Source organism: Liolophura sinensis, chromosome 13 (assembly GCF_032854445.1).
Source record: "Liolophura sinensis isolate JHLJ2023 chromosome 13, CUHK_Ljap_v2, whole genome shotgun sequence".
NCBI classification, from domain to species: domain Eukaryota; kingdom Metazoa; phylum Mollusca; class Polyplacophora; order Chitonida; family Chitonidae; genus Liolophura; species Liolophura sinensis.
The window spans coordinates 22,269,142-22,295,650 of record NC_088307.1 but is presented as its reverse complement, the minus strand read 5'-3'; the positions used below and the strand labels follow the sequence as shown (position 1 = coordinate 22,295,650).

The 26,509-nt window shown below is 39.2% G+C and overlaps 1 long non-coding RNA gene across 1 annotated transcript in view; it reads left to right on the top strand.

Moving 5' to 3' along the window:
- LOC135480732 (uncharacterized) overlaps positions 1–24,988 on the top strand; it is a 51,560-nt gene extending 26,572 nt beyond the window's left edge. Inside the window, exon 2 of the long non-coding RNA XR_010445957.1 lies at positions 23,944–24,988. This is a non-coding gene — a long non-coding RNA (uncharacterized LOC135480732). The remainder of the gene's footprint in view (positions 1–23,943) is intronic.
- The last annotated feature ends 1,521 nt before the right edge of the window (positions 24,989–26,509 follow it).

The following is a 26,509-nucleotide window of genomic DNA, read 5'->3' as shown; positions in this document are numbered from 1 at the left end:
AGTGCTTAACGACAGATTTTAGTTTGGTCGGTCTGTCTGTCTGTCTTTCCGCCTGTCAGCCTTTCGTATCCATTAGATGACTGTTACAAATGTAATCTTACTTTGATAAAATTTTGTGTGGCGGTTCGCTTTGTGTGAAAAATATACCGACAGGTGGACCAATTTTTGCGTATTTCATTCTGTGATTCTCAAAGTCATTGGTTTCCTTGCAACAACTGCTTCAAATATTGTCCGATTTTAACCAAAGTTAGTGAGCCGATTTGTTGTTGAGTGACCTCAGATCAACTTCTAAAACTAGTGGGTCCATGTATATATGATGGATATTTGAAGATTTTATTTGATTCACAGTCTGCAAATGATACCTGGATCGTCCATTTTAGTTGACGGCTAGTGTAGAAATGCCTGCGTCGACGAACAGTGTATGAATGTCGGATTTGAGGTTTATATTCAATTTAAGACAAAAGTTGTATTATGCATCTATTATGGACAAATTAACGGAGTTGTATGTAGCATAGTCATTCCTATCCCAGTGTCCCTTTCCACATTGTACCGAAACGAATGCCCTATACGGCTTCCACACAACAATATGTAGTGTTCCCACTACCGTAAATGAACCAAAATTTCACCCATGACTACGTTGCGCGTTTTGCCCGATACTAACAGTTCTTTTCCTTAGAAAGGTGTGTTGGGGTTTGCGTGGAAACAAGGATGATTTTCTACTGGAGAAATGTATGTTTCAGGGCCAAAATCAATATTTTACGACATTTATTTGCCGCTAAAAATGCACTCTTTGGGCGCGAAATTTTAGATCACATATCGAACGTTTCCAGTTAACACAACGCCCCCTTTAAGCTGTAGTATTCAGGCGATGTCTGGTGTGAGGACGTCAGACAAAGGCTGTTTTGCGGGGTTGTGTGAGTGGAAGCCACCGACGAACGGTGTCCTTCAGGGATTTGCTATTCTTGTTTGCCTGGGCCAGTTGTGCTAAACACCGATCAGGCTTTATCAGCGAGCTTTCAGTGTACAGGGATTTCCCCGCAATCGCTGAAGAGTTCCTCTTAAAGCGCACTCCACTCTGTCCACTCGTATCGGAGTGGCGGGTCTGGGAGCGAAATTCCAACAATGACAATACCAGCGACTTCTCGAGCACTGGTCTGAAAATGTGACGCTTAATCGAATTCCTGATAAAACCGGATATTAGCGCAGATAAATTTAATCAAATGACTGGAACATTTTTAACTTTTCTGTTAGCTACGGATAAACAATATATAAACGAATGCGTCCTGAGTATTTAAACAAATTGCTCTCAATTGGATCGCGTCTTGACATATTTATGTGGCTAAGTATTAGGTTATCCGAACTCCATCCAATCAGTTATAAGGGGGTGAGAATTCATTACATATCGTTCATTTGTGGTATTGCAGAAATTACAATTTCATAAGGGGGAATATTGACTCTGTATTAAACTGAACTTAACAAGCGAAAGGAAATGGAAAGAAAGAAAGTTGTTGAGATACAAAGAGATAAAAAGACGGTATACCCAGAGATACCAAACCGTTATTTACACATATAAATTCCCTATCTGGAGAAAGAAAACATCATACGAAGATTCAAAGTTATCATACGGAGATACAAGTTCATTATTCGCAGATGCAAACTCATTATATGGCGATACAAATTGATCATGCGGAGATACAAATTCATTATACGGAGAAAAAACTGATTATACGGAGATAGAAATTCATTATAAGCAGACATTATGCGGCTATTTCGAGATCAAAAGCCGGTTTACCGAGGAAAAACAATCGTTATTCAGCGATATAGCGTAGTAATACGAGGATAGTCTTAATATAGAGATCAACTCCTAATCTCAGTCTACGGTTGTTTATGCGAGTAAATGAAATCCAATGCGTTGAGACCAGTTTAATGTTTTCCCGTCAATACTTCAGCACATTGCCTAACACATTGCCATAAGCAGCTTTTTGTGACGCTATAGGGAAATGGTTTGACTGTCATTTTCTGCACTAAACCAGAAAATTTCAGTTTTCATCGCTATTTTCTGCATTACGGCTAATGTTTGTTCATTGATGTTGGAAGTTCTATTGCAGGTTATGCTGATTGAGAACTAATTAAAATGATTTGTCTTTGATTTGTTGAACTCTACAAAAATGCTGAATGCGACGATAAATGCGTCGCATTTATCAGGTAAATATATGTACATAAATAAGAATGAAAAGACTTAACCACTCAAGCCCCGACCACTGACGTAGGATATCCTTTCTCTGTGGCTTACACATTTTTGCTGGCGAAACCGTGCGTGACATGCCTAAAAGCTTGTCAGTACCTTGTCAAAGGCCGGTGGTTTGTTCAAGGCCTTCTGGACTTCCCCCGTCCATGAAACTGACCTCTGTTTCACTACTATATTAATACTATTAAAACTATCTGTCAATCAATCAAGCCACACAAATATTCCATTCATTAGTTTGTGAGCAGATACTTACATAGTATATAGTCGTTTGGCTTAGTTTTATTTGACAGTTAACCTTGGGTAATTAGATTGCGAATTAAATATTCATTTGGCCAATCTAATCGTTGACGTCCTCAGCGTGATCTTTTCTCTCTTTTATTGAGCTTCTCTCCCATTATTTAATCATCCCAACGGTTTTGTGACCAAGTCCGATCAACAAAGAAAAACAGATATAGAAAAGGATGAGGGCATCTGTCTCTCTTTTCATTCTTATTTCAGTTGGTAGAGTGTCCGCTTCGCGAGCGGTAGATCCAGGATCAATCCTGGGTAAATCAACACCTAAGACTTCCTCGCTTGGCGTTCAGCATGAAAACGATAGTGCAACGACTGGTTGACCCGTATCAGTATAATGGCTCGGGCGGGGCGGCTTACTTGTCTTCGGTAAGTCGTCTCAGTGAAGCAGCACTGGATAAAAGAAGGGTGGAAATCCGTCCTGCGACAAGGAGGCACATGACATACACCCTAAGGATTCCTTCGTCGTCATATGAGTGAAAAATTGTTGAGTAAGACGTTAAACCCCAAGCACTCACTCACTCATTCTTATTTAGGTATTTTCATGATTGTTTTTATCGTCGCATTCAATAATTTTGATAGTGAAGTATGGTGGTCAATGTTATGGTAGAGAAAACCGAAGCTAAACTAAAAGAACTTTCCCTCGTGTGAAGGAAAAATACATGTATGCACAATATAATGGAGGGATACAAGTGATCTTAAAGGATGTTAGGCTTCGCCAACGGTCCCATGAACACTTTTAATCACTAAGGATCCACTAGCAGTCGGTCCGGTCAAATCTAGAAATTCTCTTCCCAATGTGGGAATTGAACCGCGGGCTTAAATGTCCGGGACAATTGTTTCTGATCCTCTGCAGGAAAATATTCAAGGCTGGGTGAAAAGTTTTAGTTCCATCTTTGTGTGACGGATCCTGTCCACCATTGTGCTTAAGTACTATTGTGCACGCCAAGAAGGTTTGTTTCTTCTTTTAAAATTGTAATAAATAAAATCAATAATGCTGACCAGTCACACGTCAGCTTGGCAAATGTTGGTGATTTACCAACGTGCCTTCCTGATTTCTCCATCAATAAAACTAGCCTCTGTCGCATGATAATAAATTTCTAGTGTTAAAAAACGTAGAATAATGAGTAAATAAATCACACTTATTGTGTTTGAGCAGTCACCGAATGCCTAACATTATTTCTGGACATTTTGCAAATATTTTTATGTCACTTACGACCGGAGCGAGACAAAGGTCTAGTGGACAATTTTAGAACATCCTTTGGATCGCTGGACGTGTACAATGACGGCTACGATTCACTGATGTTTTCAACTTTAGCCAGAAGCGATCGAATTTAAGGGAACGTGGTAGGATCGGTCTGATATACAGCATGGACAATGTGTGCAATGATAAACCGGAAGTCCGCTTCACTATCAGACCGGAAGTCCGCATCACAATCAGACCGGTAGTCCGCATCACCATCAAACCCCAAGGTTCACTAACCCGAACACTGCCTGATTTTACGTGAAAATTGTGTTTTGTCATGGTAGGAAATGCTGCTAACAATCAGCAGACACTGGACAGCGTTTTGCAATAACATGTACTAGTGACTTCAAACGTGGCCTACAAAGTCGACGCCCTGGTACTGCGGAAACCTCGCTCCTCTCTCCAAGTGTTTGGGGCCCCATTAACAAGCTTATAAACTCGGTAGGTGTTTGCCATGGTGAGCAAAGACAAACAGCCCACACCAGCCAATGTTTTCACCTCCTGCCATTCACTGATTTACTTTCATTTTCACCTCCATTACTGGCCGCAAGTTCCAGTACACTGATCAAAACCAAGCGATCAAAGGCTGTGTGTTAAGTGACCAAACCAGGTATCGTGCCAAACTACCGCTGTTTTATAAAAGCTGCTGTTTACGCTTCAGTCTGAAGGGACTATGTTTGGGTTTATCAGTACAATAACACCTATGGCAGAGACAGCTTGTATGAGGTGCACAAATCAACTTTGCATAGGTTATGCTGGATGGCGTGCAAAACGCAAACACTGCATAAGTGCTGGTGCAGTCATTGCTTTTGAAAAGGAATAAGGAGTAAGAAATGACATGCTGTTCGCAAAGCTTTTCCAAATTTATTCAAAACGCAAATGCTAACTTATAAGTATTTATTTATTTATTTGCGTGATTTATGTTTTACGCCGTACTCAAGGATATTTCACTTATATGACAGCGACAGTGGTGAGAGTCTTTGCGCCGCATTGACACACCATCCATAAGTATGAAAGGTCAAAATCTGACCTCAAGCTTGTTCGTGTTGTTTGGAAAGATTCTGATATTTTATTTCATGGTATATTTGGGGGGATTTTTTCTGGGGTTTTTTGGGGTTTTTTGTTGTTTTTTTTTTCCGTTTTTTTTTTGTTTGGCAGATGGAATTTTCCGACTGACCCTTTCTGCCATATCTGTACAGATGAGTAGGCCTACACGTACGTGAAATATTACCGAAGACTTTAGCAGATGTTTCCATGCACATTAGTACACATGCATGAAATATTACAGCAGGATTCTAGATATCCATACGGATCAGTGAACTTGCAAGTAAATATTTAGCTGTAGGGTTTTGCAGTACACATCATTACACAAACATGGAATGTTACGGCAGGCTTCTGTAAATGTGTCTATGCGTATAATAATAGATCAAGAAAACAAGTTACACGAACATGTAGCAACCAACCTAACATTAAAACTATACCCGGGAGATCTTAAAAATATTGTTGAGTTCGCAAAGCTTTCCGCTTGACCGACATATCCCGTGTGCATTAAATGTCATCGCCTTGGACACGTCTCTCATAACTGTCCCAGTTGTGTCAGGGGGCTGCAGTAAAGGCCACGACGAACCTCGGATTAATCGCACACAAGAGAAACGGATCCACGGTAACGTGGACATATCCTGTCATTAGAAAAAACAAAGTGATTTTGAGCCTAACTAATAATTCAACCAGTTAACCAGCATCTCTTGATTTGGAGTACATGTATAAACATACCCAAGACACCTGGCCCCGGGATCACGAAGCGATCTTAGACTCAAGTCAAAATTTCAGATCACTTTTAAACTGTTAGTTCTTATGTAACAAGGTCAAAATATTGTTTGACAGTGTAAATTCTGGGTAGATTATGGAAAAAGCAATTTCATTAATGGAAAAGGAATATACCAAGTTTAATGATTGAAATGTTGCCTTAAGTCTAAGATCGCTTTGTGATCCCGGGGCCAGGTGTCTGCGTTATTGTTTATTGAACGTGATGGTAACACAGCATTTTGAATAACATGTTACGCGTGATCATTTACCACATATCACACTGTTTCCGCTGTTCTGGTTTCATTCTCGATGATCTTTGTATTTATAGATAGGGGGTTGTAACCCGTAAAGACCGATTGAAGTCATATCGCGCTAAATTTGGCGTGTAGTTTCATTTGTAGATTTTTGTTTTTTGTTTTGTTTTTTTTTGATTGGTGTTTTACGCCGTACTCAAGAATATTTCCCTTATACGACGGAGGTCAGCATTATGGTGGGAGGAAACCGGGGGAAACCCATGACCATCCAAAGGTAGCTGACAGACCTTCCCACATACGGCCGGAGAGAAAGCCAGCATGAGGTGGACTTTAACTCACAGCGACCGCATTGGTGAGAGACTCCTGGGTCATTACGCTGCGCTAGCGCGCTAATCAACTAAGCCACGTAGGCCCCTTGTAGATTGGAATATACTGAACAGGTTTTACAGTTGATTTTTCGAATACTTTGCCCGGAAAAACAATCTGCTGTGAGCCATGAGCCATGGCAATGTGTTATCGTTCAAAGTAATCTTTTCTAACCCATGGTGTTTTTCTTGAGGCTTTAATAAACCAATATAACATATTGCTTGGCCACGCTGATAAAAGATAAAGTATCCTTAAAACGTTTTATCTTTTTAGGCTTGCGTAGTTGTATGCATGACGTGTAAGCGGTGAGGTATTCGCCAACAATATATTTGATCAGATCTGACACGTACATTGACAATAGATTTTTCCACCAATAAGAGAAAACATGTTCGAAACATGAAACCGAAACATGAAAGCTAACGGAAAAAGTTACTATCAATTAAAATATGAAGCCCGATTTAATTTTTTATAAATATATAAAGTAATCTATAGAAAACCATATCTTATGGTATAGCTCATTTAATCTGCACCTGATGTCACCTTTTATATGACGCATCGGAACGCAGATTTTTACTATTGATTATACCCACTCAGCGAAGATAAAGGATTATACTTGAATATCCTGTCTGAATAGTCTGTCGGTTTTCTGTCCGTCCTGTGTCTGTAGACACGATTTTGTCCAGGCAACTCCTCCCAGTCAACCGCGCCGACTGTGATGAAACTTACCAATCATATGAACTTGTGCATGGTTAAGTTTAATGGCAATCATTTAGGATTGCATGTATTCAGATTTTGACCTTGCCTCTCCTCCCAAGCTAGTTGTTTTCATAATTACTCCCGTTCAGGTACTTATTACAATAACGGATTTTCATGTACACTCTAGTCTCTTCTGATTGCTGTATTTCTCCATTCAAAGTGGATGTATCAGCAGTGCACACCATAAATATAATTAAGACGTACAGAGTAGGGAGAAAAAACTGAGCAGCGGCGACAGTGTGAGAGCCGTCACACGTGACCGGTGAAATACGGCCTCTTGTCAGTTTACCCCAGTTAGCGTTTTATTCTAAATGTTCGTGTGAATGCATAGATAGTAGCAAAATACACGCCCCCTAGCACCATGACATAAGTAGAATTAGGTTAAAAAAAATGCCGTAATGTTAATTGCAATTTATGACACGTCTGGAATTTGTCAAAATACTCTGCTGTCAACACATTTAACATACAATCACATTGAAACAATATATGGCTCAAGAAACAATCTATATGAAGGCAAACTAAGCAACATGACGTCCTCTGATTTCTTTTAAGGTTTTCTTAGTTTCATTCTTTATTTTTGGTAAAATGGGGGATGGAAGGGAGGTACATATATTATGGACAGCGGGATTTTAGTTTCTTCTACATTCAATACGGTAATGGGGTCGATTGGTGAACTGAGGTGCTGTCAAAGCGCAGTAGAATTACTGCTATACAGTAAATCTTAAAGTACAAGTCATTTTCGATGGCAATGGGACGGGGATTTTCCTCTGTACAGTTCCGCACCAGTACGCTTGTGATTATCTTTGGCTGTAATAATGCCAATGATTAGCAAAAAAAACGCAAATCAAATTTTTGTGTCAGTTGTGCGTAGGAAATGGCCTATCTGTTGCGGTATTTCTTCCAAACGGAACATTGCTTTTGCAAGACAGCAGCGATATTGTGTGCATAACTGAGCACCTTGCCTTTAGTTTCCTTCATGCTCGAATACTGATGTAATATCCTATGAAAATCCAATTGGATATGCATGAGATCCATTCTGTTCACTTTGTAAAATTGACTGTGCAGTCAGTCAGCGTCAAGTGTGAATGCTTTACCGTAGATATTTCAAAAACCATAAATCCCTGAATTCACACAAGGTCGTTCTGCTTGACTTCCCATACCTCATCACGGTTCGCTCTTAGCCTCTTTCTCACTGCCATTCGTCATCTCATCTTCGGTATTAAATCAATAGTGCCGAACGCCAACGCCACAAGAGACATCGCAGTTATAGCATTGCTAATACTGTTACTCACTCTCACAAAGATCAAATTTCGTAAATCGATGTTAAGATTGCGTGGGTGAGGGGAGCTTAGGTTGAGGTTATTTGAGTAATTCTAGACCAGTGACGGCCAAAACATCGCAATTAACATCGATGTATCTTTTTCACCTAATTCAGCTTAAGCCATGGTGATAGAGGGCGAGCAATGTGCTGCTTTTATGCTTTATACGAACAGTTAGAATAAAACCCTGTCTGAGGTAAACTGACAAGAGGTCGGATTTTACTGGTTACGTCTGATCATTTACCAACTATCACACTGTCTTTAATTATATTTTATATTGTAGAATTTATTTTCTTTATACCGTCTGAGATAACGGAAATTGTACCTAGTATAATGTCCTGTCAAATATGGGATTAAAACAAACTACAGACGCATACTTGTGTCATAAAATTACACGCCTGTTTATTATGTTGTGGCAGGATTTATTCCTGCAAGTGCTTCGACAACACAAAGAGCAATTAGCCTGTGTGATTTTATTTGCACACACTGGACTTAAACAAAGTACTCATGGATACCAGTATCGGATTCATTTAATATACTGTTTACTGTAATATCTTTGTGAGTTCTGAAATCATGATCGTGTTAATGGTGATTCACAGAAGCTTTAATCTCGCTGTGCTATATCATTTAGTCGAAAAAGTTATCCCTAATTAAGGACAAATGTAACCGAAAAATAATATGTGGGCCTGATTTCTTTGATGATCTGACCTGAATGCTTACTCTTCTTCAGGCGTTCCATAAACCTATTGAAATTTTCGTTCAGTCATTAATAAAATCTTTATAATTTGCTTATTATTGGGAACATAAGCCAAATTGGCTTGTTTTATTAACGACTAACTGTTCAAAGGCCAGCATGATTCAACAGAAAATAGTGCGTTTGAATAAATTAATAAAGGAAACAACGAGCGGAATGAGAAAAGAGTTCATCTTCCTTGACAGCGCATGACAGACGCCAGTGCATTTAATCCCATAGCTTTATGAATGCTCAAAACCCCAGAACGTTTCACTTTCAATAGCTGGCGGCCACTGGCAACTGCACAACACCGTGTTCAGAGACTTGGATATATATAGAATTGTGACATTGTTCTACCCCAAACATTGCACTTAAAAACCGACATCAGCTTTTGGGAGATATTTACAAAAATCGGTATTGTTCTCTTTATCTGTTTTATATAAAATGTTGTTGGCATTGTTTATACACCATATGATATTGTCGTTACCGTGGTAACAAAGCGCTCGGTGGCCGTGGAAACAAAAAGACATGGAAATTGAAAGAAACATCAGACGAGTTTATTTGCAAAATCAGCGATTTGCAAGGCTGTGTAGTGTTTGACAGGGTTCTATATCCCTGTTTCCATTTATCCAGGAGCTATTTTCGAAGCCAGTCATTGCTCTTGCTTATCTGCCTTGATACACCCACGGCAAGGGTTAGCACGTATACGTCCCTGGCCATTGGACGTGGCCTTGCGTGTATAGTTCCATACCACGCACTCCAAATCTCCTTTACCCTGTTAAAGTTATTTATTCGTAAAAAAACAAAACAAATGGTCTCCCTTTTTTATAAAAGTTCATCAAGCAAGTTTCCTTATAGATGCTATAACGGAGATTATTTAGCAAAATATCCACAGTTGCAAATGAAATCAGTCTTTTTCTATTTACTCAGAGTAGCTCAAATTAATGTATTTTCCGAAAAGATCACTTGTACCATTACTGTAGTGTTTCACATGTTTTTTTTTTCAACGGTAACGCGTGAACGGACAAAATTCGTATGAATAAAAGATAATTATTTAGAATATTTAAAAATTATTAAAAGATTAATTGGATTTGCGCCTGATCGATTTTGTGTCAAAAATCTCCTGTATAGCCTCTTTACCAATAGCAACAAAGAAAAGAAGTTCGGTGTATTTACAGAATTTTAGCATAGCAACAAAAGATAAGTCCGTATGTATTGAATATTTTTTATTTATCCGAAAATTATGCTGTACTCACTTTAATTAAGCTTTTCGTTCTGTTTTTACGACGCTTTGCACAGCTTTGCTGTGGTTCAGTATAGCATGTGCTTTACATCGCTTTGAAAATCTTTGCTGTCGTTCAGTAGAGGATGTGTTTCGCGTCACTTTGGTCAGCTTTGCTGCCGTTCAGTGCATATGAAAGTGGTGTCAAACTCCCACGCGAAATACAAACGTTATATTGATATTATCTTAACACATGATACCATTATTGATATAATCGACAGCGTTTAATTGATCACAAGAGTTCACACTAAAGGCTTAAGTGGGTAAATAGAGGAGTGTTAATATTAGCGTACAGACAAGAGGTTGAGCAAAGTTTAACACGGCCTTCAACAGGGGAATTTTAGATCGCGCCGGTTTCTTTGTGCGCTAGGCTACGATGACAACAACTAGTCGACGGCGATCTTGTGGGTGTTTTGTGCAGTTTAACGTTCGGTGAAGACCAGATGTTTTCCACCAAGGGTGAATCCGATGTCACGCCCGGTTTCCGCCACCTTACGGCAGTCATATACAATATAATAAAAGATCTACAGCATAGAAAGCAAAACCAGAGTAGCAACGACAGTGTGATTAACAAATGGTCACATGTAACCGGTGAAAGATGATCTCATGTCAATTTGCATTAATTAAGGTAGTACTATAACTGTTCATGTAACTGTTTAAATAGTACCAAACTACACGCCCCTATCACCATGGCATAAACAGAATTTACTAAAAAAAATGCAGTGATGTGACTCATGCTAGTAGAAAAAACTTCATAAATTTAAATGAGCATTGTGATACTTACCACGGGAAACTACTTGTGTATCAATGGTGAATCAATGGTCCCATCTCATTGCATAACACGCTGCGCCTTTGTAAATACTAAAGTTAATACTTGGTTTAGGTTACAATACAATTGGTCCCATGTCCGACAGTGATTCTCCTATCCAAGGTCTTATGTCACAGAGCTATTAATGGATTGCATCAATAAACATGCTTTATCTATAGCTCGACTCTTATCTCGGCTCTCACAGGCTTTACATGATGAGGTCAGTGGTAATGGAACTATTTATATCTAGCCCGCAAAAATGCACTGTAAAAAGCTAATCTGTTGTAAATTTGACAGAATACTTTGTTTTCTGAGTAATGAATAACATATGTTATTGCCACAGGCTATTATGTAACAATAAATGTTACGACGGAACAGAATACTCTTGCTGGTGTCACATGCTTTTAACGCTTTCCCCGGGAATTTATATTCATCGCGTTTGAATTAGAGCGCCATGTTGGATAAGTGAATAATTGTAATTAAATGGCAGCTGAGGAACATATTTTGATTATCGACAAATTATAAGCTAGCATGGTACACGGTTTGGATACTGATTTATTTCACTCGCCTAAGAGGACAAATTCACCTGCGGATTGTAATGGTTTACCCCGAGCTCAGTTCGGTTTCCTCCCGCCGTCGCATAGGTGAAATATTATTGAGTACGGCGTAAAACACCAATCAAATAAATAAGTAAATAACGTAGAGGACAAATTCCTAAATAACATTCACCATAAACCATGAAAAGGGCCTGTTTTGAATATGTATACACTGTAACTGTCTCTGCTCCTAAAATGTTCAGAAAGCACATTTTTCTGCCGGTGATATATCAAAAGCGATTTACTGTAAAGCTGACCAAGTCGCCACTTTCATAAAGCTAATGGCTTGCCCGACAATCCGTGTGTGACACAAATAAGCTGAGATGCCGGGCGAAGAGAATGCTAAGACACCGCATTTAGAACATAATTCAGGTGGGCGAGCAGAGCCCTCTTCTGCGGCAAATGAAATGAAATTTCAAAGGAGGCTAATATTAGCTCTAACATTTCCTTATAAATATCGCGATTTCCTTTGAGCCGTTGTTGCAGATAATCCGTTCGCCGTTATCGTTTTCTGACAGGCCGTAAAAACCCGACAGCCAGGTTGTGAGGCCAATGCTAATCTGCCGTCCACCATCGGATCTTCGTAGGCCTACAAGTCCCCGATTGGATATTTGAAACCGAGCATTCGTTGTCATTGTGCGGATTGTCGTTAGCTGAGTAAAGACAAAGCGCCCTGCTAAAGTGCCAATGTTTTCATCGAGGCACCGATACCCTGCCTGCATCACGCACTCTTTTAGAATCGAGTACGAACCCATATAACGTTATTGCGTTGAAGTATGGTTCTCGTGTCCAGTGGTTAGGGCAATTCATATTCATACTGATGAAATATTCCTCTCCGGCCGTACGTGGGAAGGTCTACAGCAACCTGCGGATGGTCGTGGGTTTTCCCAGGGTTCTGCCCGGTTTCTTACCACCATAATTCTGGCCGCCGTCGTATAAGTGAATTTTTTTTTAGTACGGCGTAAAACACCAGTCAAATAAATGAAAATTGATGAAATATTGTACTGTACTGTATTGTAACCAATCTTATGTCTATCTGTACTTCTAATAAAGGATATCATTTTTAAGTACAAGGAAAGTACTAGCCTTTGACAGACGATGGAAACTTTGGACACAATTGTTTACATCTCAACTGTTTTAAGGTGGAATATTGATGAAATATTGTACTGTACTGTATTCTAACCAATCTTAATCGACTGTCGCTAATAAAAGAAAACTTCATATTCATGCATAAAGTCCTCGGAGAAACAATAAAGTTGATGATCTTATTAAACCACAAATCGCGTATCATACAGTTGGTAATACACCTTCAATCATCTGCATATATCATCAGTGCACATTGTTTTTACTTAATCCTGCTTAAGCTGTGGAGATAAGGGGCGTGCAACGTGAGGATCTGCTTCATCCCGAAGTATATTCATAGTTATGAAACAGAATGCCAGAGGTCCTGGAGGCTCTGGCCATATTTACTTGCAAGAGTGTCATTGTAACACTTAAGAAGATCACTCAGCATATGAAAAATACGACACTCGGTTATGACCTTTGGTAATTTATTTCCTTCCCTCATGTCCCATTTCATAGTTTTGCAAAAAAATGGTTCACTTTCAAGACTTATGTTTCGTGTGAAACTGTGGGTCAGTACGGCGCAAACGGTGTTATTTACAGTTCACTAGGAGCACTTAATTATTAAGGTGGGAGTCCGTCGGGCTGTTTGTGCAAGCTGTTTACTGACATCGTCGGGCAACAGTCAGTAAACATTTCAGCACTGTGTCTCATTCTCTTGAATGTATAACAAATCGAAGCTGTGATCAAACATGAGTTGTGCAAATACAGTGGGACAGGTTTAATCGTGACTACCCAGCCGTGTCCTTCACTGGTTCAAAAACTAGAAACTCACGATTATATGCGAATACCATATTGATGAGCTTGACGAGATTCTTGTTGTTGTTGTTGTTCAAATATCGGAAAGTTTAATTATTCTGTTTTGTGTGTGTTTGTTTTTTGCGATACTTTCCGACGACAATCCTTATTTACGGCATTGCTGTCGTAAATGTCTTAAGCGTTCATTCACGAAGACTGCCTTTATCCAAATTCTCAACGATTAGTTTCACGACATTAGTTGGCGACATGTGAGTAGGCCTACCAGTAGTGGTATATCCCTTACGCTTCATCTTGGCGCACAGACCTTACATCAGTTATACGTGTTCGTATCATGTTCTATAAAGGGAGACACGGACAGACTTACACAAAGGGGTCAAAATCGCAGTAAAACCTCGGTTTTCGTCCGTGGACTGGATCACATAATGCATGCCACTTGCCTGATACCGCTTCCACGTGTATGAAGTTTTATAGAATGTTTTGGAGGACACATACAGAATCTATGACATTAGGCTGCTTTGTTAAACGTGGGTAGATTTTGCGCGTTTGCAATTCTGCTCATTTCGGCATAATACTTATAATTATGCAATTAGCTTTGAACACGTGGCCATAATTGGTATTATTAGGCATTTGGAACCCATAAGTTTCTGGCCTGAGATACACAATGTAGTCTTCTTCGAAGTACCATATTTTTGGATATTTAATTTAGCTTGTGACCGATTTGTGCGAGAAACTACCTAGCTAATGTAACTGCTTTGTCACAAGCGAACTAGTTTCGATGTTAACAGCATTAACAACTTTACCACGCACATTGTTACATTCCCCACTCTCTCAGCTTGTGGAATCTTGGTAACAATAAATGGGTGACAATGCTTCTGCGGGCCATTCCCGCAGTCTAACGTTCGTTGAAGCCTCTATGAGGGTGGGGGGGGGGGGCAATATCTCTACGATAGACTCTCTTGAGCGCTCAGATTTTCTCCACCCATGAAATTGACCGCCAAAGTGAAAATTTCTTGAGTATGAAATAAAACGTGCTGTAAAGGCTTTAGTACTGTAGCTGTGACTATGGTGTCTTCTTTAGACCCATCCTGGATGGGGGCATCAAACCCGACATTCATATGACAACGTTCTTCTTGAACACTCATGATTTTATCTAGGCGTCACAACAGACAGTTGTTTTCGAGCCGTCAACCAAAATGGATATTCCAGGTAAATAACCGCAGGCTAATTCCCAAAACAATGTTTAACAGAAACCACCAAGGAACCAAGAAAGTATATAAAATAATTAAACAATTAAGGCGTACAGCGTAGAGAGAAAAACCAGAGCAGCAACGATAGTGTGATGGCTGGCAAATGGTCACACTTAACAGATGAAATATAGCTTCTTGCCAATTTATCTCAGTTGTCGTTTTATTCTAACTGTTCATGTAAATGCATAAATAGTAGCAAATTACACGCCCCCTAATATCATGGCTTTAAAAGAATTAGGTAAAAAAAATATGCAGTGATATCAGTTATAATTAAACTGCTTATAAGTTATCGATAATCAAATTATGTATTTCAGTTGCGCTTTGATTGCACCTATTCACATATTCGACATGATGATCCAATTCAATACAACGAAATATACTGCCTCTAGTCGGAAGGAGTGAAACTGGACACTCTGTTACGAAAGAGAAAGCTTTAGTGCATTACTGGCTTTACGTGTAATGTTGCAAATTGTAATTTTCACTGCTAAAATCACGTTTCCCTAGCATGTACCTCCAAATGTCGGGCTCAATGCCAAGATGAAAAGACATGATTAAAACTCCTGGCTTAATGCTTGATGTATCATGTTAATTCATGCAACACTTTCCATGATTTCTTTTCACGCTGACAATAGAACCTTTATACTGCATTCAAATCAGAAAGTTGTCTGACGCCTTCACATGAGCCGCGAACACATATGCCCGTTTTGTTTGAATATGGTGTCATCATATTTCCTCAGGCTATCTAATTAATCGCCCTCTGAATAATAACAACACTGGAATTTCAGGTGATGACTCGAGTAGCCCGAAAGTATCCAGATTCTAATTTGTTCTGACTTAAATCACACAAAGCATTACAAAGGCAGTACAAACGTTGACAAGCACCGAGGCCTGACGGCGTCAAGCTCCATGACGCCATTAGCGACAAATATCGGAGCTGTCAGTCTTATCGTGTGTCCGCACTTTCTTATTTTGCAGTTCTAAAACAGTATTCGACAGATCGCAGCTCTGTCTACTAAACAGTGTTTACCCGTTGGTTTTGAACTGTGGGTTTCTATGCGAGAAACAGGGTCAGCTTTTAACCTGTTACATTTGGGACTGACAGTGACCATTCTTTAGGTTGAAGTGATTGGCCATGAACAAATAACAAACTGCTCCCTTGGGAGACATCATTATCCCTCTTGGAAAGGACGGTGTGATGTTATTGTATTTGGCCATACTCACTTCTTCGAAATTGTATTGACTTTGTGGTTTAATCACAGTTACTAGTGTCCCACGAGACCAGGTTATGTTTGACGTATATTTAGATAAGGTCTGAGTGGATTGAGGCTTGTCAAGGCGATCTGTCAACGCATGAAGAACGGACGTCCTATACGTCACTAAATCTGGATGAGAGATTGAAGCTCAATTTATAAATTTTGTTGGTGGGGCTTTCATCACATTTAATGTTTGTCACACACATCAGTATCCCAAGTAAATACACTAAACTGATTTCAACGGGTAACCTTTTCCCACGCCAAGGAATTGGAGTTAAACCTGCGTACCCTGTTGTTCACACCTGCCAACTAAAGAAGCAGCGTCCAGGTGTCACAAGGGGACAAGGCTCATTCCAGCTTGAATCCGAATCGCCATTGCCCGTGAAAGTGTACCCCTTTGTACTTAGTAACCCCAGAATAAGTCCGTTCAAATGAACCACTTGGTGAAAGTAAGATTGTGTATTATTTTATCACGCGGAGGTTTTCATTGAACATTACTGAATCCTTTCCTAGCTAAACACAGTAGCTTTGATTTCTCGGATACTTCTGTTTTTGAATTGCTTCTAAACACAAGCTTTTTAAATCTTCTTTACATTATAAATTATTATTTTATGAAAAAGGTGTTGGCTTTTTGTTAAAATTGGAAACAGAAAATGACTAAAAGAAACGTAAAACCAAACGGAATATAAAAATTCAGCAAAAGAAAGTCGCCTTGTGAAAATTGAATTTCGATCATGAAATTACGACTTCTGATCTTGAGCCGTAAGGGGGAATCTTAAATCTAAAATCATCTTAAACTTCAAGCGAGCAATATTATTATCCTTACTAGACCTCGAGTCACAAAAGTGGACAGTCAGGGAGAAGAAAAATCCACAGCGCAAAATTAGAATGACTTTTTCTCAAAAGAAATGTCAAAACTTGTTAAATGACGGCCTGTGGCAACACAAGAACCATTTGCCAACTCAAACAAATTCTGGCACGGACGATCATCCGTCTGGGTTTGTTCGTGTGACGTAGAGCTGTGTGATAATGAGTCGAATTGCTCGCTTTTCATTTCGACCTAAGCGCCTTGGCCCTGTGCAAAAAGCTGTTTTCCGTAAGGCGAAACAGCATAGGATCTATGCGGGTACATTGATGGGGATATTACAGATCCCTTAAGGCGCTTCTACGCCCTCTTCTTCTATCTCACCCGTTGTTATCACGAGTTAATAATATTGCATGAGGGGGAATTAAACTTTTAGCGCAATACCGGCACTTAGAGCAAAATCAATTTCCCGTGATAAATTTATCCGGCCGATTTAGAGGGTATACATGAGCGGGTGATAGGCTATCGGGTTACCATTTAACTTTTACCCTGTTGTATGACATGCTGTGATCTGAGGCGTGAACTGTCAGTGTGTAAGCCGATTGAACCCACCCGCGTCCAGTTGGGAGTTCAAATCCAGTGACGTTACTTTTGTAAATTTTTCCGTTTTATTTTAAGGTGGAGAAAACATCAAAATGACGTGAAGTTCAGATGAAAGAGTGCGAAAAGTTATTCCTAGTCGTCAATATTTTTTTCCGATTTTTCCTTAAGGAGAAAAGGACATTTGAAAATAATTTTTTTTTGTGTGGGTATTTGGGATAACCTTTTGGTATTTATAGTCTTTGTTTAATAATGTCATAAATGAGAATGTAACACAGGTCTAATAAATATTTTTGCATTAGAATTTGTTCTTTTCAACTAAAAAATGTATTAAACCTCAATTTGGATCATATTTATATTTTTAAAATGGTAATAAATATTATCATAATTTAGGTTGAATGCATATGTTTGGATATAAACAACAATTTCACATTCAAAGAAATTTATTAGACAAGAATCACATCCTTATTTAGAACATTATTATGCAACAACGACAAATGTCAAAAGTTGGTCCCAAATACCCACCATACAAAATTATTTTCAAATACCCTTTTCTCTTGAATTTGTTCACGAATAAAACTCCTGCAGTTTCATCCAAAATTATTGCAACTTCGTAGCGGAAACAGCTGCAATGATAGGCTCAAGCACGAGACCTCATCATCAATAAAGGAATATTAGAGTGAACACACAGGCTGTCTAGACTGGTCTTTTTTTTAACCAACAAGGACAACAGAATGTTCTAAAGGAATTGGAAATAAAGCTTCCATACGCCCTTGGGGCGTAAGTCTTGTGAAAAGCTAGTCTAAAGGTCTACAAGGTAGTCTAAAGGTCTGAACTGATGGATATAAGATCATACTCAATGCGTCGGAAAATGTTGCGCATCGCAGTAGTTCATATGCCTCCGCTTTAATTCGATGAAAGCGTTCGCGGAGGCTTCGCTGTATTGCTCATGACTAAATAGCCACTTCCATCCTCTTGATTATTGAGGTTGTGTGTTTAAATCTGCTGCTTGTGATGAAAAGGTTTGTCGGTCATCTAGCGAAGGGCAATAGTTTACCTCGTTCTTACCCGTCCCCTTCACCTATAAACGAGGCCGCCAGCTGTATAAGGGGAATTTTATTTAGTACGGCATTAACAAGTAAAAACTTCAGTAATCTTAATATCATTGGAAAACATTGAATTTTACGTCTGATATTCATCTCAGGACATTGCGTTTGATGTCCACTAAACCACTGTATTTTCTACCGCCGAGAACGCAACATTTGGGGCCAGTTTTATGTATTCAGGTGAATAACTATACATGGGGTCCATTACATATAAAGGCGGTATCTTCCGTAGGTTACTTGAAACAGCGACTTAATGCCAAATTATTGCAAATTGTAAAATCAACTGCAATCTGTCTGTCACAAATGTCTCTTATTGTAAATATTGTCACAGACCTGTCAAATTAATCAGTCTGTCTGTGAAGTAGTTCATCATTGTGTTATTCGAATATTTTATTGACCTGGAAGGTCTGTCTATGTTGACGGTTGGTATACGAATGCCTGTTTCGATGCATAGAGTCAATCTGGTTCTATGCTTTAAAGAAGAATCTGCAATCACAAAGTTGATCATTAACTTTGGCGCCAGTAGGGTTGCCTCAAACTTCTATCATCCAACAGACGCGGCTAATAGGTCGACGATTAAGAAATTCAGTTTAACGTTTGACGCTGTACATGACTGTCTCTTCTATTTTAGACATTTATAAGTCCAGGCATTATAATCACGTTTCATCGTATTAGCACTAATATTCGGTTATTGGAAAGCCTTTTGGTACGCCACTTAATTATCGTCCGCACCTTAAAAGTTCTGCGGAAACATTCTCAATCTTCTCGGCTTAATTATGCAGCGGCCGACATGTCAGGAAACCCTCCTAATGGTGACGTAATTAAATAACAAGTTATTCTCTCAATCTTAGTTTCTGGCATGTGAGATTTATTAAATGAAGGAAAGGCAAAAATGACCGACTTTTGGTGTTTTTGTGAACAAACAGGGTGAAGTTTGTGCGAAAAGCTAACCATACATTTCAGATGAAAGTTGTTTTCATAATCACTCATGGGCATTGAGTGACGGCACCAGAGTTTTGGAACTGAACTCCCAAGTTCACACAGTAGTACGTAGGTTTGAACACTTTCGCTTTAGTCGACTTGAACATTTTACACAAAAATCCATAATAGACAGAAGAGCTTTGGTGACAATATGCGGTCAACGACGCTCGTTGGACAGGATACGCAGTCTTACGTTTGTTGAAGAACACTTGTCTCCCATTAATAGAGATTAAAAATGTAGAGAACGCGTGGGAAAATTTGTCAGTGACTTGTTAAAAGTCGATGGTTTACATCAGGCACTCCGATTTCCTCTATTCAACAAAATGTCAGCCATCGAATTAATGAAAAATTCTTCAGTATAGCTTTAAACAAAAACATCCGATACTTTTGAATAATGGCTTTGAATGCGATCAAATTTTACATGTTCATTTTATGCTATAATCGCTTCCCGGATTCGACTGACGGTCAAAGCGTGTCGCGTTGGGTTCACACGAGTACATCATTATGAATGAAGGCCTTTTATATGGCGGGAGTTAATTGATTGGTGATCCTTGCTCACCTTCCAACAGAAATAGTAACTAAGAGACGTCAGTATGAGACGAAATGGCTAATTGGCGAGATGCCAGACAACAAGTTTGAGCCATGGAGTACCTGACGTCTTGTCAGAATGTATCAGTCACCAACCGCCCGGAGCAGTGCTTGAGGTCAGCCGTACGAAACCGTACAATATATCACCAATTTCCGCCCAAGTCCAGATAATAGACCGCACTGCCACGGCGAATTCCTGTCTAATATCGTTGAACAATACAATGGTAATTTTCGAGGCGTTCGCCAAGGCTCGAAGGCTGCATTTATTGACGGGATATATATATGTAGTTTGATTAGCGATGTGAACAGGGCTTTGAGCAATTCGTTTTGACATTTCAACTTCCTGTGAACTTAGATATTGATGTTTGAATATATTTCTCCCGCGTGAAAACTCTTGACCAGCAGGAGAACACTTAAAACTAATGACGGGTGTGATACTTGACTCTATTTGACTCTTGATTTAATTATTTATTTGATTTGTGTTTTACGTCGTATTTCATTCATACGACGGAAGTCAGTATTATGGTGAGAGGAAACTGGGGTTTGACACTAATGTTTTAAATTGGTCATCTCTATGGTTGTTTTTAATTTCCGAATGTGGCCCCACATTTCGATGTCTACTCGACCACCCATGACCGGCTCAACGAGTGAACCTATGCGTCGAAACAGACATTGGTATACCAGCCGTCAACCGAGATGAACGTTCCAGGTCAATAATCGCAAGGTCGATTCCGAAACCGACGTTTAACACAAACTAGCAAAGAACTGAAAAAAGCATATAAATTGCAACGTTAGGACGAAATTATGCAAAGACTAGCGGTTAACAGTTTACATTGATGTTGGAAAACATAAAGCGAATGAGTGAAATTAGTATTCAAATCGCATATAATTCTTGTGTAAAAGTTAGCGATAATAAAAAAGTATCTCAGTTGCGCTTTGATTGGAACTAGTCATGTATCCAGCGTGGCAATCTAATACAGCACGAAGAATAAACAGCCCGGTGTATTCGGAATGATGATCCAGCGATGTGATAAATATGTATGTACACCTGTAGAAATGGACATCGTTCTGTCCCACAATGAACTCTGAAGATATTGAAGTAGGAGTCCTTTAGATAGTTTAAATAAAGAACCCGTGTTAATGGGCTTAGTATTACACTCTGTGACCACTGAAAAAACAAATAATATAACCTTGGTTATTTCCGAAGGAAGTGGAAACAAACCTAAAGGGCCACAGACAGTTCTTTTCTAACGTATTTGGTAACTCAACAAATCATCTGTAAATCTAGAATTTTTAACATGCGCCTTCCAAGAGAAAACGGAAACACGATGTTACGTCACTCGTACCTCTCGTACCCACTGTTACGGGTTAGTTATGTTTTCACGAACAATAAGCTTCTGTTCAGGAAGCAGTATTAATGTATATAGAACCAGTAACAGTTCCTTATTCAATCCATATCGTCTACAGAACCAATGAGCAGTTCCTTATTCAATCCATATCGTCTATACAAACATTAACAGTTTTTTGTTGAATCCCTAACATCTATAGAACCAGTAACAGTTCCTTATTCAATCCATATCGTCTACAGAACCAATGAGCAGTTCCTTATTCAATCCATATCGTCTATACAAACATTAACAGTTTCTTGTTGAATCCCTAACATCTATAGAACCATTAACAGTTCCTTATTCAATCCATATCGTCTACAAAACCAATGAGCAGTTCCTTATTCAATCCATATCGTCTATACAAACATTAACAGTTTCTTGTTGAATCCCTAACATCTATAGAACCAATAACAGTTTCTTATTCAATCCATATCGTCTACAGAACCAATGAGCAGTTTCTTATTCAATCCATATCGTCTACAAAACCAATGAGCAGTTCCCTATTCAATCCATATCGTCTATACAAACATTAACAGTTTCTTGTTGAATCCCTAACATCTATAGAACCAATAACAGTTTCTTATTCAATCCATATCGTCTACAAAACCAATGAGCAGTTCCTTATTCAATCCATATCGTCTATACAAACATTAACAGTTTCTTGTTGAATCCCTAACATCTACAGAACCAATAACAGTTTCTTATTCAATCCATATCGTCTACAGAACCAATGAGCAGTTCCTTATTCAATCCACATCGTCTATAGAACCATCAACAGTTCCTTGTTCAATCCATATCTTCTACAGAACCATCAACTATTACTTATTCTATCTATAACGTCTATAGGAACATTACCACTTCCTTGTTCAGTCCATAACGTCTATAGAACCATTAAGACTTCCATATTCCATCCATAAGGTCTATAGGACCATTAGCAGTTCTTTATTCTATCTATAACGTCTATAGAACCATTAACAGTTACTTATTCCATCCATAACGTCTTTACAACATTAACAGTTCCTTGTTTAATTCATAACGTCTATGGAACTATTAACAGTTCCTTACTCATTCCATAACGTCAACTGCTTTTTTTTTCGTGTGCAGTATCTACGTATTCCCAATCATCAAAACCTGATCTTTCCTACTCCGTTTCTTCACAAAAGAACTTTGCCTACGCAGTTATGGTTTAGAACAGATGCTATTCGTTAACGTAACCTATCACGATCCCTTTTCTTTAAGAATGAAAAACGAAGATTCCCTAGGATATGACAGATGTAATGGTAACCCTTCAACAAAGGAATTACCAGTGATTACAATTTTAGTACTTAGTACTACGCCGCATTTTACCTGAGCGCAACTGAGATACATTCCTTGCGTCTCCAATGTCATCAAAACCTGTGGGCTGCTTCTCTTGGCATGGATCCGTCCTAATTTCTAACTTTTTAATACTTTCTTAATTCTTTCGTGGTTTGTGTTGAACGTTGACTTGCAAATTGGCCTTGGGATTATTAGAACGTCTTCATGGTTGTTCAGAAAACTCAGAGCAACCACACTAGTGAAAGGCTCCTGAGTCATTGTGCTACGGCAGCACGCTAACCACTGGGTTACGAAAGTCCCATTTCACTGAAGGTATATGAATGCTGTGACCGTATATCAGGTGCGTGAAAGTGACTTCTGTAGGTGGCAAAAGTGCGAGTTGATGGCGATTTTTTACTCTTGTAGGGTTGGAAACCGTGTAACTATGTTCAGCTGAAATCTAGACAACATTCGTGTTGTATACAGGTGTCTTAGTGTTCAGATGAATTAGACTTGATTTGACTGGTGTTTTACGCATTGATCAAGAATATTTCACTTATACGACGTCGGCCATCATTATGGTGGGTGGAAACCGGGCACAGCACGGGGGAAACCCACGACCATCCGCAGGTTGTTGTCAGACCTTCTCACGTACGGCCGGAGACAGATGAATTAGAAAGATCACGAGTGTAGGCGGACGTGTGCTGCTACCAAAGTAGAAGTTTTACGGAATCGATTTTTTGTTAAAACTCTTAGAGAGGCGAATTGCATAATCCGACTTCAATATGAAGGACGCTCCAGTGTGAGTTCACTGTTTATGAAGTAATTCATAATCGACAATTTTGGTATTTTGGTATAATTGCTTTTTTTCATGATAAGCGCTGGGCTGTAGACTTTGGATAAGTTATTTATCTGAGTGGTGTTTTACGTCATACTCGAGAACATTTCACTTATATGTGTACAACGGCGGAATTTGGTTAATCAATATGAATAATGATGATGAAACCCGAATAGCCCTAACCTACTGATTCAAAACAAACAGGCCATTTTTTATGGATGGGGTTGCTTACATTCCTTTTTTTTTCTTTTGCAGATTTTTCAAAGATGGGCTTACGGATACAAGTGACAGTGCTCTGTCTGGTTTTACCGCTATGTTTGGGAGAATATGCATCGAGGTTCAACAGCTGGAAGAGGTCACCAGGTGGCGTCAGCTCACCAGCATCGGATTATTTACAAAATGTGATTGGACAAAAATACTCAGCCGATGAGCTCAGAAGATTGTTGCCATTATTTCGACGGATGATCGTAGGAGAAAAGTATGATGACCTTCAACCAATGTCCAAAAAAGCCGCTTTCTGGAGGCCTATGGGGGGCCTACCGATAGAATCGCGGCTCTCCACGCTTGCGCAGATATCGGCGGAAGGCAATGAAGCCGGAGACCAGTCCGCTACTTTATTCCGCTATGGCTAGGTACCGCCTTCAGAGGAAGCGGAAGGATACAACACCGTATATGGTGGACCTGACCGCGTAGTGCTACATTGCGGTGATTCGTCGAAGCAACATTCAGTGCACCGCCAATAATTCTGTAGTTTTTAAGTTCCTCACGTGTTTGTTCGTTTATCTCTCCACTTCTGTACCTTTATAACGATGTTTATTTTTTAAACAATCCAGGATTGAGAATCACTGTTCCAAGGATTTTGTCCAAAATTTTTGTCAGAACATCCATGGTGGCTGCCATTCCTCTCCAGACTATGACACAATGAACATTATCTTTTAAGACACTGTAGTTCCGAGTTGCAAACATTACGTGTTACACGATCTGTCTCACTTGAATATTCCATCGCTAAAATACCGTGATATGTGGACAATTTCTGTTCTCTATCATTAGCGAGATTATCATGACCTTTCTTGTGGCTTCGGTTTTTAAAACAATTATTGTGGAAAATGAGCCACCTGATCATCAGTTATAAATCAGAACTCACTCTTTCCGGATCAACACTGCACTGTCCTGGAATATTAAACAACTTAGACTCATGTCAAAAAGAAACTGTGTTAAGAATCGATTTTATTTACCGCAAACGCGAAATCATGATATGGTTTTAATAAAAACTGAATCCAGTTGTTTCTGTTATAAGCTCTCTAAAGCGATTGAGATTTGATTTATTCAAGTTTGGGCGGATTTAAGTGAAGGTTCGTTTTTGCTGTACTCCTTCTTAAAGCTGTAATAATGTATTTTTTCTTTCGGTTTACACATCAGTGTTTTATCTTCAGGTAGAATATGAGTAATGCCTTTATTTATTAGTTTTATTTATTTCTTAAATGGTTGTTTCACGCTATACTCTAGATGTTTTTATCACAAATGCTATGTAGTGGTCCGCTTTTATGGATGGAGGTGCTCTCGGGTTAAACCACCCACATAATATATAATAAAAGATTTACAGCATGGAGAGCAAAACCAGAGGAGTGACGACAGTGTCATAGACGTACAGTATAGAGAGCAAAACCAGAGCAGCGATGACAGTGTGATAGACGTACAGCACAGAGAGTAAAACCAACGCAGGGACAACCGTGTGATAGACGTACAGCATAGAGAGTAAAACCAGAGCAGCGACGACAGTGTGATGGACGTACAGTAAAAATAGAGAGTAAAAACCAGAGCAGAGACAAGGTGATAAATGACACATCCTCACAATTAACTGATGAAATACGGCCTCTTGACAATTTACCTCTGTTATGGTTTTACTCGAAGTGTTCATGTAAATTCTTAAAAAAAAATAGCAATTTACACCACTCCCGTAAAGAAAATATTTGGAAGAGTGTCGTAAACTGATTATTGTCATCAAGGCCCTACTAACAATGAAAACGGGGAGATCCACAAATTATATGTCAAAGGCACCGCATCTTTTGTGTCCTCGCTACTGGAAGACAAGCGTCACTCACTTGGCCACGCACCTCTCAAGCTGAGTTATCAATCACATTCTTTTTCTTTGCGCTGTTGTGGTGTTACAAAGGACTAAGAAAAGCTTTAGTTATGGGTGATTGGTGGTTTAACGCCGTTTTGAGGGAATATTTCTCATATAAGATGGAGGTATGTTTCCGAATGGTTGACGTCTGGTATACGAATGTCTGTTTCGACACATAAATCTAGACGGAATGGAACCGGATTGCTTGAAATGATCCACCAATATTTGGGAAGAAATTGGTAAACTGTAGTAAAACAGTGTGTCATGGAGTGAAACGTGTGCAAGAGTATTCACGCCTTTATTTTTGCAAGGTAAATGCACGACCGTTATAAACATTTGATTCGCAGTTGCCCTGACAATGTTTTTCGTGTTTGTGACCAAGCTTAATAAATGTCAGACTGGACACTACCAAATAATACCCAGAAGTACATATAACTCGTTCATTTCCTTCCTAAAGAGGTTTTGGTCGTCGGAGAGATTTAAAAAGACGAGTAACTGGTACATTTCCTTCCTACTCAGTTCTTCATCACAGGAGAGATTTCTCACCAAATCCTCCTATAAGGTTTGACTGACGTTTCCATTGTCATCACATTCCAGTCTGAACAACATGTACTTGAATCTGTATGCCTGTTTACTGCACTGTAATTCAGACACACTGGGATATTTCCGTACTTTTCCTTCACACCAAGGATAAAT